Below are 9,917 nucleotides of genomic sequence, written 5' to 3' on the forward strand. Positions count from 1 at the left end.
GCCAAAGATTCTCTGGTGGCGGCGCCACCTCCCAAGCCATCCCTAACTAACACCCAGTAACCTCCTTGACTCCCTCACCCCAAATCCCATACTCCTTTCCCTTCGAAACTGGTCAAATTTCAAATCAGAGTTAAATTATGAGTTTGACAAACCCTAAAAGAATCGAGCCAGGGGATCGATATAGTAGAAAACTGAGGTCGTAATCGACCTTAGTCGTGTGATCTCGGTCGAGAACACTCGATTAAGGTCCGTTTCGGCTTCAAACCTCAAGTCGAAGTTTCGATTGGAACGGATTAGATTTTAGCCTGTGGTTTCTGAGGTATTTCTCCTCTTTTCCTTTTTCCTTTTTGATTGTTGTTTTTGTTTGCCTAATTTCATTGCTGTGATTGTCAATTACTTCTTCCCCCTCTTTCGAACCTTTTTCCGGTCCAAATTTTCATCACTGTATTAATTGGATTTTCTAGTTAATTGGATTTGTCTGAAATCGCTCGAACCCCTGTCTGTTTGTTTTCCCTCTGAATTAGTTTCTTCTTTACATTGTTGAGTATCTCGGTTTAGGCAAGTTCAGTGAGTGATTGTATAAAACTGTGATCGTTTGATATTACTGTTGGTTCAAATTGTCTTATTATGTTATGTTTGATTCTTTCCTCTCTGTTGCCAATCAGTTTTGTTGCATATGAATTTGTGATATTACAATATTTCATTCATTTTGCCTAAGTTTGATTTAGAATTGTGAATGCAGTCAGTTAATCCCATGTACATGTGCATCTTAACAGTTTTGCATCAGTCTGCTATTTGATCTAATCTGAGTTCTAAGTTCGAACTGTTAGGTGAATTGAATTAAATTGGTTATAGCTGTTGTAGTTTGCTGATTAATTAGGAATCAGTTTAGTTATCTGATTAAGGATTGGTTATAGCTGATGAGGTAAAAGGGATTGGGTAGGACAGTAATTTCAGGGACTTTAGGAGGGTATTTTGGGATTTAAAAGGTTTGAAAATGGTTTAAGTTGAATGGTCTGATAGTAGGGTACTAAAGTACCATTAAACTAATGAATTGCTTAGTAATAGTGGGGAACAAAACATAATAGCATAGAGAGACCTAGTGGGGATTTAATTAAAGTATGCACTACCCATAACCATTGAATAAAATAAAGAAAAGACAAGGGTTAATGGGGGACAAAACAGACCCTAGTGGAGTTCTAGAGAATATCATGAGAAAAAATGATTGATTAATGGGTCTAAGTGCTCCTTAGAGCTGTAAAAGGGGCTGAGGTTTTGGTATAAAGAGGGTCTAGACAGAGTTAAAGAGGGGGACTGGAATTGAGAGGAAGAGGTTAGAGTAAAAAACACATAGAAAAAAAAAGACGATTAGTCCTCTTAGGTTCTGCATTTGGTTCTTCTTTAATCAGTGAAAACAGCATTGAGAGAGTGGGGGGGGAGAGTTCGGGTAAGGAATCAGCTTTGAGAACTTAAACTCACACACAGAGTGAGGGAAGACAATCTGAAAATAGAGAGTTAAAGGAGAGGAAGAGAGTTTAAGAGCTGGGGAGAGGGTAACAAGATACAGATACAACTACTGTTTCATGGCATTTTGAGTGAACTTTTAGTTTTCTTTTCAATTCTTGAAATACTTTGTCGAGTAGGTTGAGACTAGAAAATGGATTACGCTTGATATTGTTGTGTGATTAGAGGGGTTTTGAGTTTGTTTGGGTATTTGCTGTGATTGTTGTTTCACATTTCATTCCTACTGTGTTCAAGTGTGTTCTGGGCTGAACTGGTTGTGTTCGTGGCTATTCGAACTCCAAATCTGCTGTTATACTTGTTGTTTGCTACTATTGTCTGCTCCTTCTTCATTGTTGTAAATCCCAGGTACACATTCTCGAGATCGATTTGATGTAGCTTTTGAATTGGATTGCTGAAATAAATGGCTCACCTATTTATCTCTTGAAATGCGTGCGTTTAAGTTGTTGTACTAGAATAGATACTAGATGATTAGTAATTGTTTAGGTTTACTTCTGATTTGTGTTGTATAATTGGACTGACCGAACCATTAATTTGTAATGAACCGTACTGGAATGATGAATTATTAAGCGTGGGTATATTCATATTGAACCGTTAGCTGTGTATGTTTGTGTACTTAGAAATGTATATGAGTTTTTTAGTTAAGTACTAATTAAACTGAATAGTTCCTATTAGTTTTAGTTAATTTCTTGTGTTTCATAAATCTGTCTAAAAAATGTTTCAAGCTGTGATTAAGTAGGGTTGTGCTGAACTGCTTAGAACTGATTTGAATTCCAGTAGGGTGAGGTCTCAGCATGACAATTAGTTGTTTGCCTTTTGAACATTCGGATTGCATAAGTGTCCTCTCGGACAATTTTGGGCATCAATTAGCAGAACATAAGCGTTAACCAGACAATTCAAAAATGGTTGTAGCATATTGATTAAATTCAATTTTGATTCTATCATCAATATTACATCTTGCTTCAATTCAACCTTTGATTCTGGGCTCAAAAGTGAGACCCAGACAGCTTTGGTTCAGCTGCACAACTAAACTTGAATAACGTCTCTTGGGCCTGGTTTCCGCAATAACAAAGCCCAAACTGTCCAATTCTTCATGTTTTGAACAACTTGCTAAGCATGCTTCGACTTTACTTCGTAAGTTACTGGGCTTGAATTGATTTGAAAGTGAATCATAAGGATTTGGCCTTTTATCAATGTTAATCAATTAGGACTTTTTTTTATTAGAAACAAAAATAGAAAATCATAGTCACTTTAGGATTGCCTTTTAAATAATAAAATGAGACGAGCCTCGCCCAAATAAAAATGTAACTTTGCGGGGCCCTCAATAAATGGTTAAAATAAAATATTTAGAATTTGGGATGGGCTATTTAGTGAATTTTACGGCCTTCCCCAAAATAATAACGCGTTAGTCTCTTTAGGCGCGTATTTTAATAACATTACCTCCCTAAACTCGGGTGCACATTTATATGACCCAAATCCAAATCTCAACGGAGTCGAGATGTGTCAACAACCACGGGTGCATTGATGTGACGTGGTTCGAGACACATTTTTACGACGTTGCAATTCTCTATAATAAAAGCGGTAAACAGTTAAAATTTGCACATAGGTTTAACATGTATTGAAATTAGATAAATAAGCCGAATATGATAGTTAAGCGACCGTGCTAGAACCACGGAACTCGGGAATGCCTAACACCTTCTCCCGGGTTAACAGAATTCCTTATCCGGATTTCTGGTTCGCGGACTGTAATACAGATTCAATCCTTTCCTCGATTCGGGATTCAACCGGTGACTTGGGACACCATAAATCTCCCAAGTGGCGACTCTGAATCTTTAAATAAAATCTCGTTTCGATTGTCCTTTAATTGGAAAAACTCCTCCCTTTACGCCCCTTTGCAGGGTGTAGGTAAAAAGGAGGTGTGACAGCATTGACTATCGGGATTTAAATAGAGCAAGTCCCAAGGACAATTTCCCACTGCCAAATATACACATCCTGATCGATAATTGCACCAAGCATGAACTCCAATCCTTTGTAGATTGCTTCGCATGTTATCACCAGATTCAGATGGATGAAGAAGATGTAGAGAAGACAACTTTTATTACATCATGGGGTGTATACTGTTACAAGATGATGCCATTCGGTTTGAAGAACGATGGGGCCACTTACATGAGAGCCATGACAACCATATTACATGATATGATACACAAAGAAATAGAGGTGTATGTGGACGATGTCATTATCAAATCCAAGAGGGCCGCATATCACATAGCAGACTTGAGGAAGTTCTTTGACAGGCTAAGGAGGTACAAATTGAAACTAAACCCCGCAAAATGTGCATTCGGGGTTCCCGCAGGAAAATTACTTGGATTCATCGTTAGTCGTCGATGGATCGAGCTAGATCCGTCTAAAGTCAAGGCTATTTAGGAGTTACCACCACCTAAGAGCAAAAAGGATGTGATGAGCTTCCTAGGACGTCTCAACTATATCAGTCGTTTCATAGCACAATCCACAGTTATATGTGAACCCATCTTCAAGATGCTGAGGAAGGATGCCAAAACAGCTGGACAGAGGATTGTCAAAAAGCTTTTGATAAGACCAAGGAGTACCTGTCCACACCACCAGTTCTGGTCCCGCCAGAACCAGGACGACCTTTGCTACTATATCTATCTGTGTTGGATGGAGCCTTCGGATGTGTTCTGGGATAACATGACGAGACGGGAAGGAAGGAACAAGCCATATATTACTTGAGTAAGAAGTTCACACCTTATGAAGCACGATATTCTCTACTTGAACGTACTTGCTGCGCTTTGACCTGGACAACTCAGAAATTGAGGTACTACTTCTATGCGTACACCACATATCTCATATCCAGGATGGACCCTCTGAAGTATATATTCCAGAAACCCATGCCGACCGGGAAGTTGGCTAAGTGGCAGATACTACTAAGTGAGTTCGATATCGTCTATGTAACTCAAAAGGCGGTCAAAGGACAAGCATTGGCAGATCACCTTGCTGAAAATCCAATGGGAGGAGCATACGAACCTTTGAAAACATATTTTCCTGATGAAGAAGTGTCATTCGTAGGGGAAGACATTACCGAAGAATACGATGGTTGGAGGATGTTCTTCGATGGAGCCGCAAATTTTAAAGGAGTGGGCATTGAAGTAGTTTTGGTATCAAAAATGGGTCAGCATTATCCGGTATCTGCTAAACTCATATTTCCCTGCACCAACAACATGGCGGAATATAACGCCTGCATACTAGGGCTCAACATGGCAGTCGACATGAACGTTAAGGAGTTGCTGGTGATCGATGATTTAAATTTGCTTGTGTACCAGGTACAAGGAAAGTGGGCCTCCAAGAATTCCAAGATATTGCCATATATGCACCATGTGCAGGAATTGAGAAAGAGGTTTACAAAGATAGAATTCCGACATGTGCCCAGAATTCAGAATGGGTTTGCCAATGCATTGGCCACCTTGTCATCTATGATACAACATCTAGATAAGAACTATATTGATCCCATTCCGGTAAGGATCCATAATCAGCCGGCATATTGTGCTCATGTCGAGGAAGAAGCAGATGTAAAGCCTTGGTTCCATGACATCAAAGAATACTTATCAAAAACAGAATACTCGGAGCATGCAAATCACACTCAGAAATGCACACTTCAGAGATTGTCAAATCACTTCTTCCACAGCGGAGGAAACTTGTACAGAAGAACTCCTAATCAGGGTTTACTAAGATATGTTGACACAAAGGAAGCTTCTAAGCTACTTGAGGATGTGCATGCTGGGACCTGTGGTCCACACATGAATGGTTTCGTCTTGGCTAAGAAGCTACTCAGGGCAGGTTACTTTTGGATGACCATGGAGACGAATTGCATTCAGTATGTTCGCAAATGCTTTCAATGTCAAGTGAATGCCGACATGATAAAAGTGCTGCCAAATGAGCTCAATGCAACAAGCTTACCTTGGTCATTCGTCGCCTGGAGAATGGATGTTATCGGTCCAATTGAGCTTACTGCTTCAAACGGACACAGGTTTATTTTGGTAGCCATTGATTACTTCACAAAATGGGTAGAGACTGCATCTTACAAAGCTGTAACCAAGAAAGTCATTGCAGATTTTGTCAAGGATCATATCGTTTGCCGATTTGGGGTTCCCGAGTCCATTATTACTGATAACGCCGCCAATCTCAACAGTGATTTGATGAAGGCCATGTGTGAAACTTTCAAAATCAAGCACAAGAATTCCACAGCCTACAGACCTCAGATGAATGGAGCCGTAGAAGCCTCCAACAAAAATATTAAGAAGATACTAAGGAAAATGGTAGAGAACCACAAACAATGGCATGAGAAGTCACCCTTTGCTCTTTTGGGGTACCGCACCACGGTTCGCACGTCAACCGGGGCAACTCCCTACATGTTGGTTTATGGCACCGAGGCTGTCATCCCAACCGAGGTGGAGATTCCTTCTTTAAGAATAATACAGGAAGCTGAACTCAACGATACAGAGTGGATAAGGAGTCGTTATGAACAATTGGCCCTTATCGATGGAAAGATGATGAATGCAGTATGTCACGACCAACTTTACCAGAACAGAATGTCTAGAGCTTTTAACAAAAGGGTCAAACCGAGACAGTTCGCACCAGGCCAGCTGGTGCTGAAGAAGATATTCCCACATCAAGATGAAGCCAAAGGGAAATTTTCTCCCAACTGGAAAGGTCCGTACATGGTTCATAGGGTACTGGCAGGAGGAGCACTCATACTTGCAGAAATGTATGGAGAAATCTCGCCAAAACCAATCAGTTCAGACACAGTCAAGAGATATTATGCTTAGATTGTTTACATTTCCTCATTTGATGTAATTGAACTATGTTTGACCTGATTCCCGCTTAAGAGGGGATACGTAGGCAGCCTTATGGGTTCGGTCATATCATAATAAAATTTCCATTTGTCCAAGACCTCCCAAGCTCAAAAATTGGGGCAGAATTTTGAGGAGGGTCATCAAAATTCCGGAGCAAGTCCAGTCAACGCCATTATATGCCAGAAAGTCAGTTAAGAAACTACCCTAGATGTCATGTAGCCTCCTGATTATAAATGTGGCGCGCTACACATCCATAATCAAGACTCTACTAGACACGGCTCATAGACAACCCCTAGGACAGACTTGCTCTGATACCAAGTTTGTCACGACCCAAACTAAAGGGCCATGACTAGCACCCGACCACACTTGCCGAGCACCAACGTACATTTCATCTAACCTTCATTATTATCTTTTAGGGCTGACGAGATCAATATAAATGGTAGACCTAGATCATGGACAACCAGCAATAAAATATGATGGCATGAACATACATAGCAGGGGATGACCAGACAACAAGAAACTACATATAAGGTATGAGCTACCACGCTACTATAAAAGACTATACAACAAAAACTAGCCGACAAGGCATACCAAACTATACATGAGCCGACACCTATCTATGAGCCTCTAAAAGAACATAAGTGTTGCAACATAGCCGGAACAGGGCCCCGACATACCCATAATGTCTATAACAAAAATTGCATACCAAGACCAAGGCAAGTCCGGAGAAGGGATCTCGCCAATCACCGCTGAACTGGACAGTCTACTGTGGTGGGGGAGCTGCACCTGCCTGTCTATCAGGACCTGCAGCACGACATGCAGCGTCCACAAATAAAAGGACGTCAGTACGAATAAAGTACTGAGTATGTAAGGCAAGGAACCATAAATACGATCAGTAATGTAAGAAAGGATAGAGAATATACAACCTGTAACATCTTAGTACCTCTGAGGGCTACTTACATGAAATGCATGATACATATGTATAAATACATAAACCTTTAAAGCATTCGCCTCTGTGGGCATCATCATCATCATATCGTACCCGGCCATAATAGGCTCGGTAAAAAAACGTACCCGGCCATCATAAGGCTCGGTAGAATCGTACCCGGCCACGTGGAGCTCGGTAAAACCCAACTGATCAGTGGTTGCACAATAGGTGCCGTACCCGGCCAACTATAGCATGGCTCGGTAGAGTAAAATAGATACATATATATAATGCATGCTCGACTCATGGAATCATATTCTAAACCTTTCGGAGTGACGTAAGGTCGGTATCCTCTGTACACGTTATTAGGACTAACTCTTCACTATGAACCTTATAAGAATCAGGAAGTACCAACAACATTGATAACATAAGAATAAGAGAAGCAACATTAACATCAATCATTCCATAAGAGGGAAAACAATGTAAGTACTGCTGGCTTCTAAGAGTAGAGTATCTTGGAAGCTCGTTCATTACATTATGTACAATCGGAGTCGTGCAAAAGAAGGAAAGGGATAGCCTCACATACCTTGTATATACTGCCCCAATCTCAAGCTATGCAATTTTCAAAACTCCTTAGTCTACAATAAGAGAAACGATACTATCGTTATCATTTAAGCATCATAACTATTATGTATCGACCACAACCTATTTTACAATGAAACGGACAGCACCTCCCCTATATATATGACCTCACACCATTCAAAACAGTCACCAAACAGCCCAAACAACATCAATAATAAACATATTGAGCCTCCCAAAATAGTCCACACACAGCCTAATCACTCCATACATACGACGACCACCGTAGTCGTGTCAAACAACCTGGAAATGTTACGAATAACTATCAGCCCATAACCCTACATATATATGGTGTTTCTCCACACCCTTCCTCCTCCAAAACTCCACAAGATAGTAGTAAAATACGCAGCCCAACAACAACGCAAAACAGTCCACAAAATAATAACATTACTACCAAGCCTTTCGATATATATCTCACAAGTTCTAGCTTCAATGGCTTAGCCGCAACTTGGATAACCTTAAATACATATAGAGTAAGAGGTTCCTTAAATTTATATAGAAAGAACAACTCCAATTTGACCTTAAATTTCGATGAAATATCCCTCCAATGCTGCCACAACAACAAAAAAGCGAAACTAGCGATCAATTAGTGTTTTTCGGCACTAGAATCACTTTAGAAGGCTTGAAATCACCTAGGATTGATATTAAGAACATGAGGGAGTATTTACAGAACATAAACCCTTTAAAACAACCTCCCACACGAGCTGGAACGACACAAAAATGAGCAACAACAAGAAGAACAAAATACTTACTAGCGCCACGGAATTCCCGACACTTGATTTGTGTTGTTTGCCCTTTCTTTGGGTCTTGAATCTTGAGAGAACCTTGAGAGGATGTTCCTAGGGTTATAAGGTCTGAAAATAGTGAGAAGAAATGACTTAAAACGAGTTGTAGGCATCCTATATAGGTCCAAATATCTTAAACCGCCTTAGTGGGCCCCATAGAGAGGTGCTTGGCGCAGTCTCGCGAAAATGTGAATATCTCTCTACTCCGAGATCGTATCAATGAACGGTTTAATGAGTTGGAAACTAGACTCATAGATCTTTAATTTGATTGGTAGATCACCCCGTAGTTCCTTGTAAATAATGAGAAAAGATTAGAAACATTTGACCTAATGTTTAAGTAAAATTATGAACCTAAGTTGCGACAACTTTTGTCGACTTTTGTTTCATAACTCGTTTGACTTCAAGACTTATGATACGGATATTATATGATTAAAATACCTTAATAAATGACCTCTTGAGTGTATTAAGCACCACTAGATTACCTGAAAATACGAGTTACAACATCCTTGATTCGTTTAACTTCTAATACTGGTTAATCACCCTTATACACTCTTGTATCACTTAAGACCAATAGGATTGACTTCTTATCATCTCAAAGATAATTCCTTCTTGGATTTATGTTAACTAATATATGGCATAAACTAACACATGTGGATATGGGTTGTAACACCCTCCCCCTTAGGAACATTCGTCCTCGAATGTAAGGGTTTATGGGGAGTTTAAATCATCGTGGATTCCAATGGAAATTTCCGATCAATTTTCCCCTATAAAATGGTCACTAGCAAAACTTGCAAGTAATTAAGCCCAACATATGTCTTCACAAGGCTACACAAAGCATTATGCGTATTTACATTATCTACATATCACCATTTTGTATTAAGGAGGAGTATTCTCAAATTATTGCTTACCTCATAGAGCCGTTTCACCTTCTAATGTATCCTGTCTTCCACCAGCATCCTTGTTATCTTCATTATGGAATAAGTAAGTGTATTTAGACTTCATCTCCTCTTCTGCTTCCCATGTCATTTCTTCCATATTTTTGTTCCTCCACAATACTTTGACGGAAGCTACATCTTTTGTTCTCAGCTTGCGGACTTGCCGATCTAATATCGCCACTGGCACTTCTTCATATGATAGGTCCTCTGTAACTTGTACATCTTTGATAGGGACGACTCGAGA

Source organism: Nicotiana tabacum, chromosome 11 (assembly GCF_000715075.1).
Source record: "Nicotiana tabacum cultivar K326 chromosome 11, ASM71507v2, whole genome shotgun sequence".
NCBI lineage: Eukaryota > Viridiplantae > Streptophyta > Magnoliopsida > Solanales > Solanaceae > Nicotiana > Nicotiana tabacum.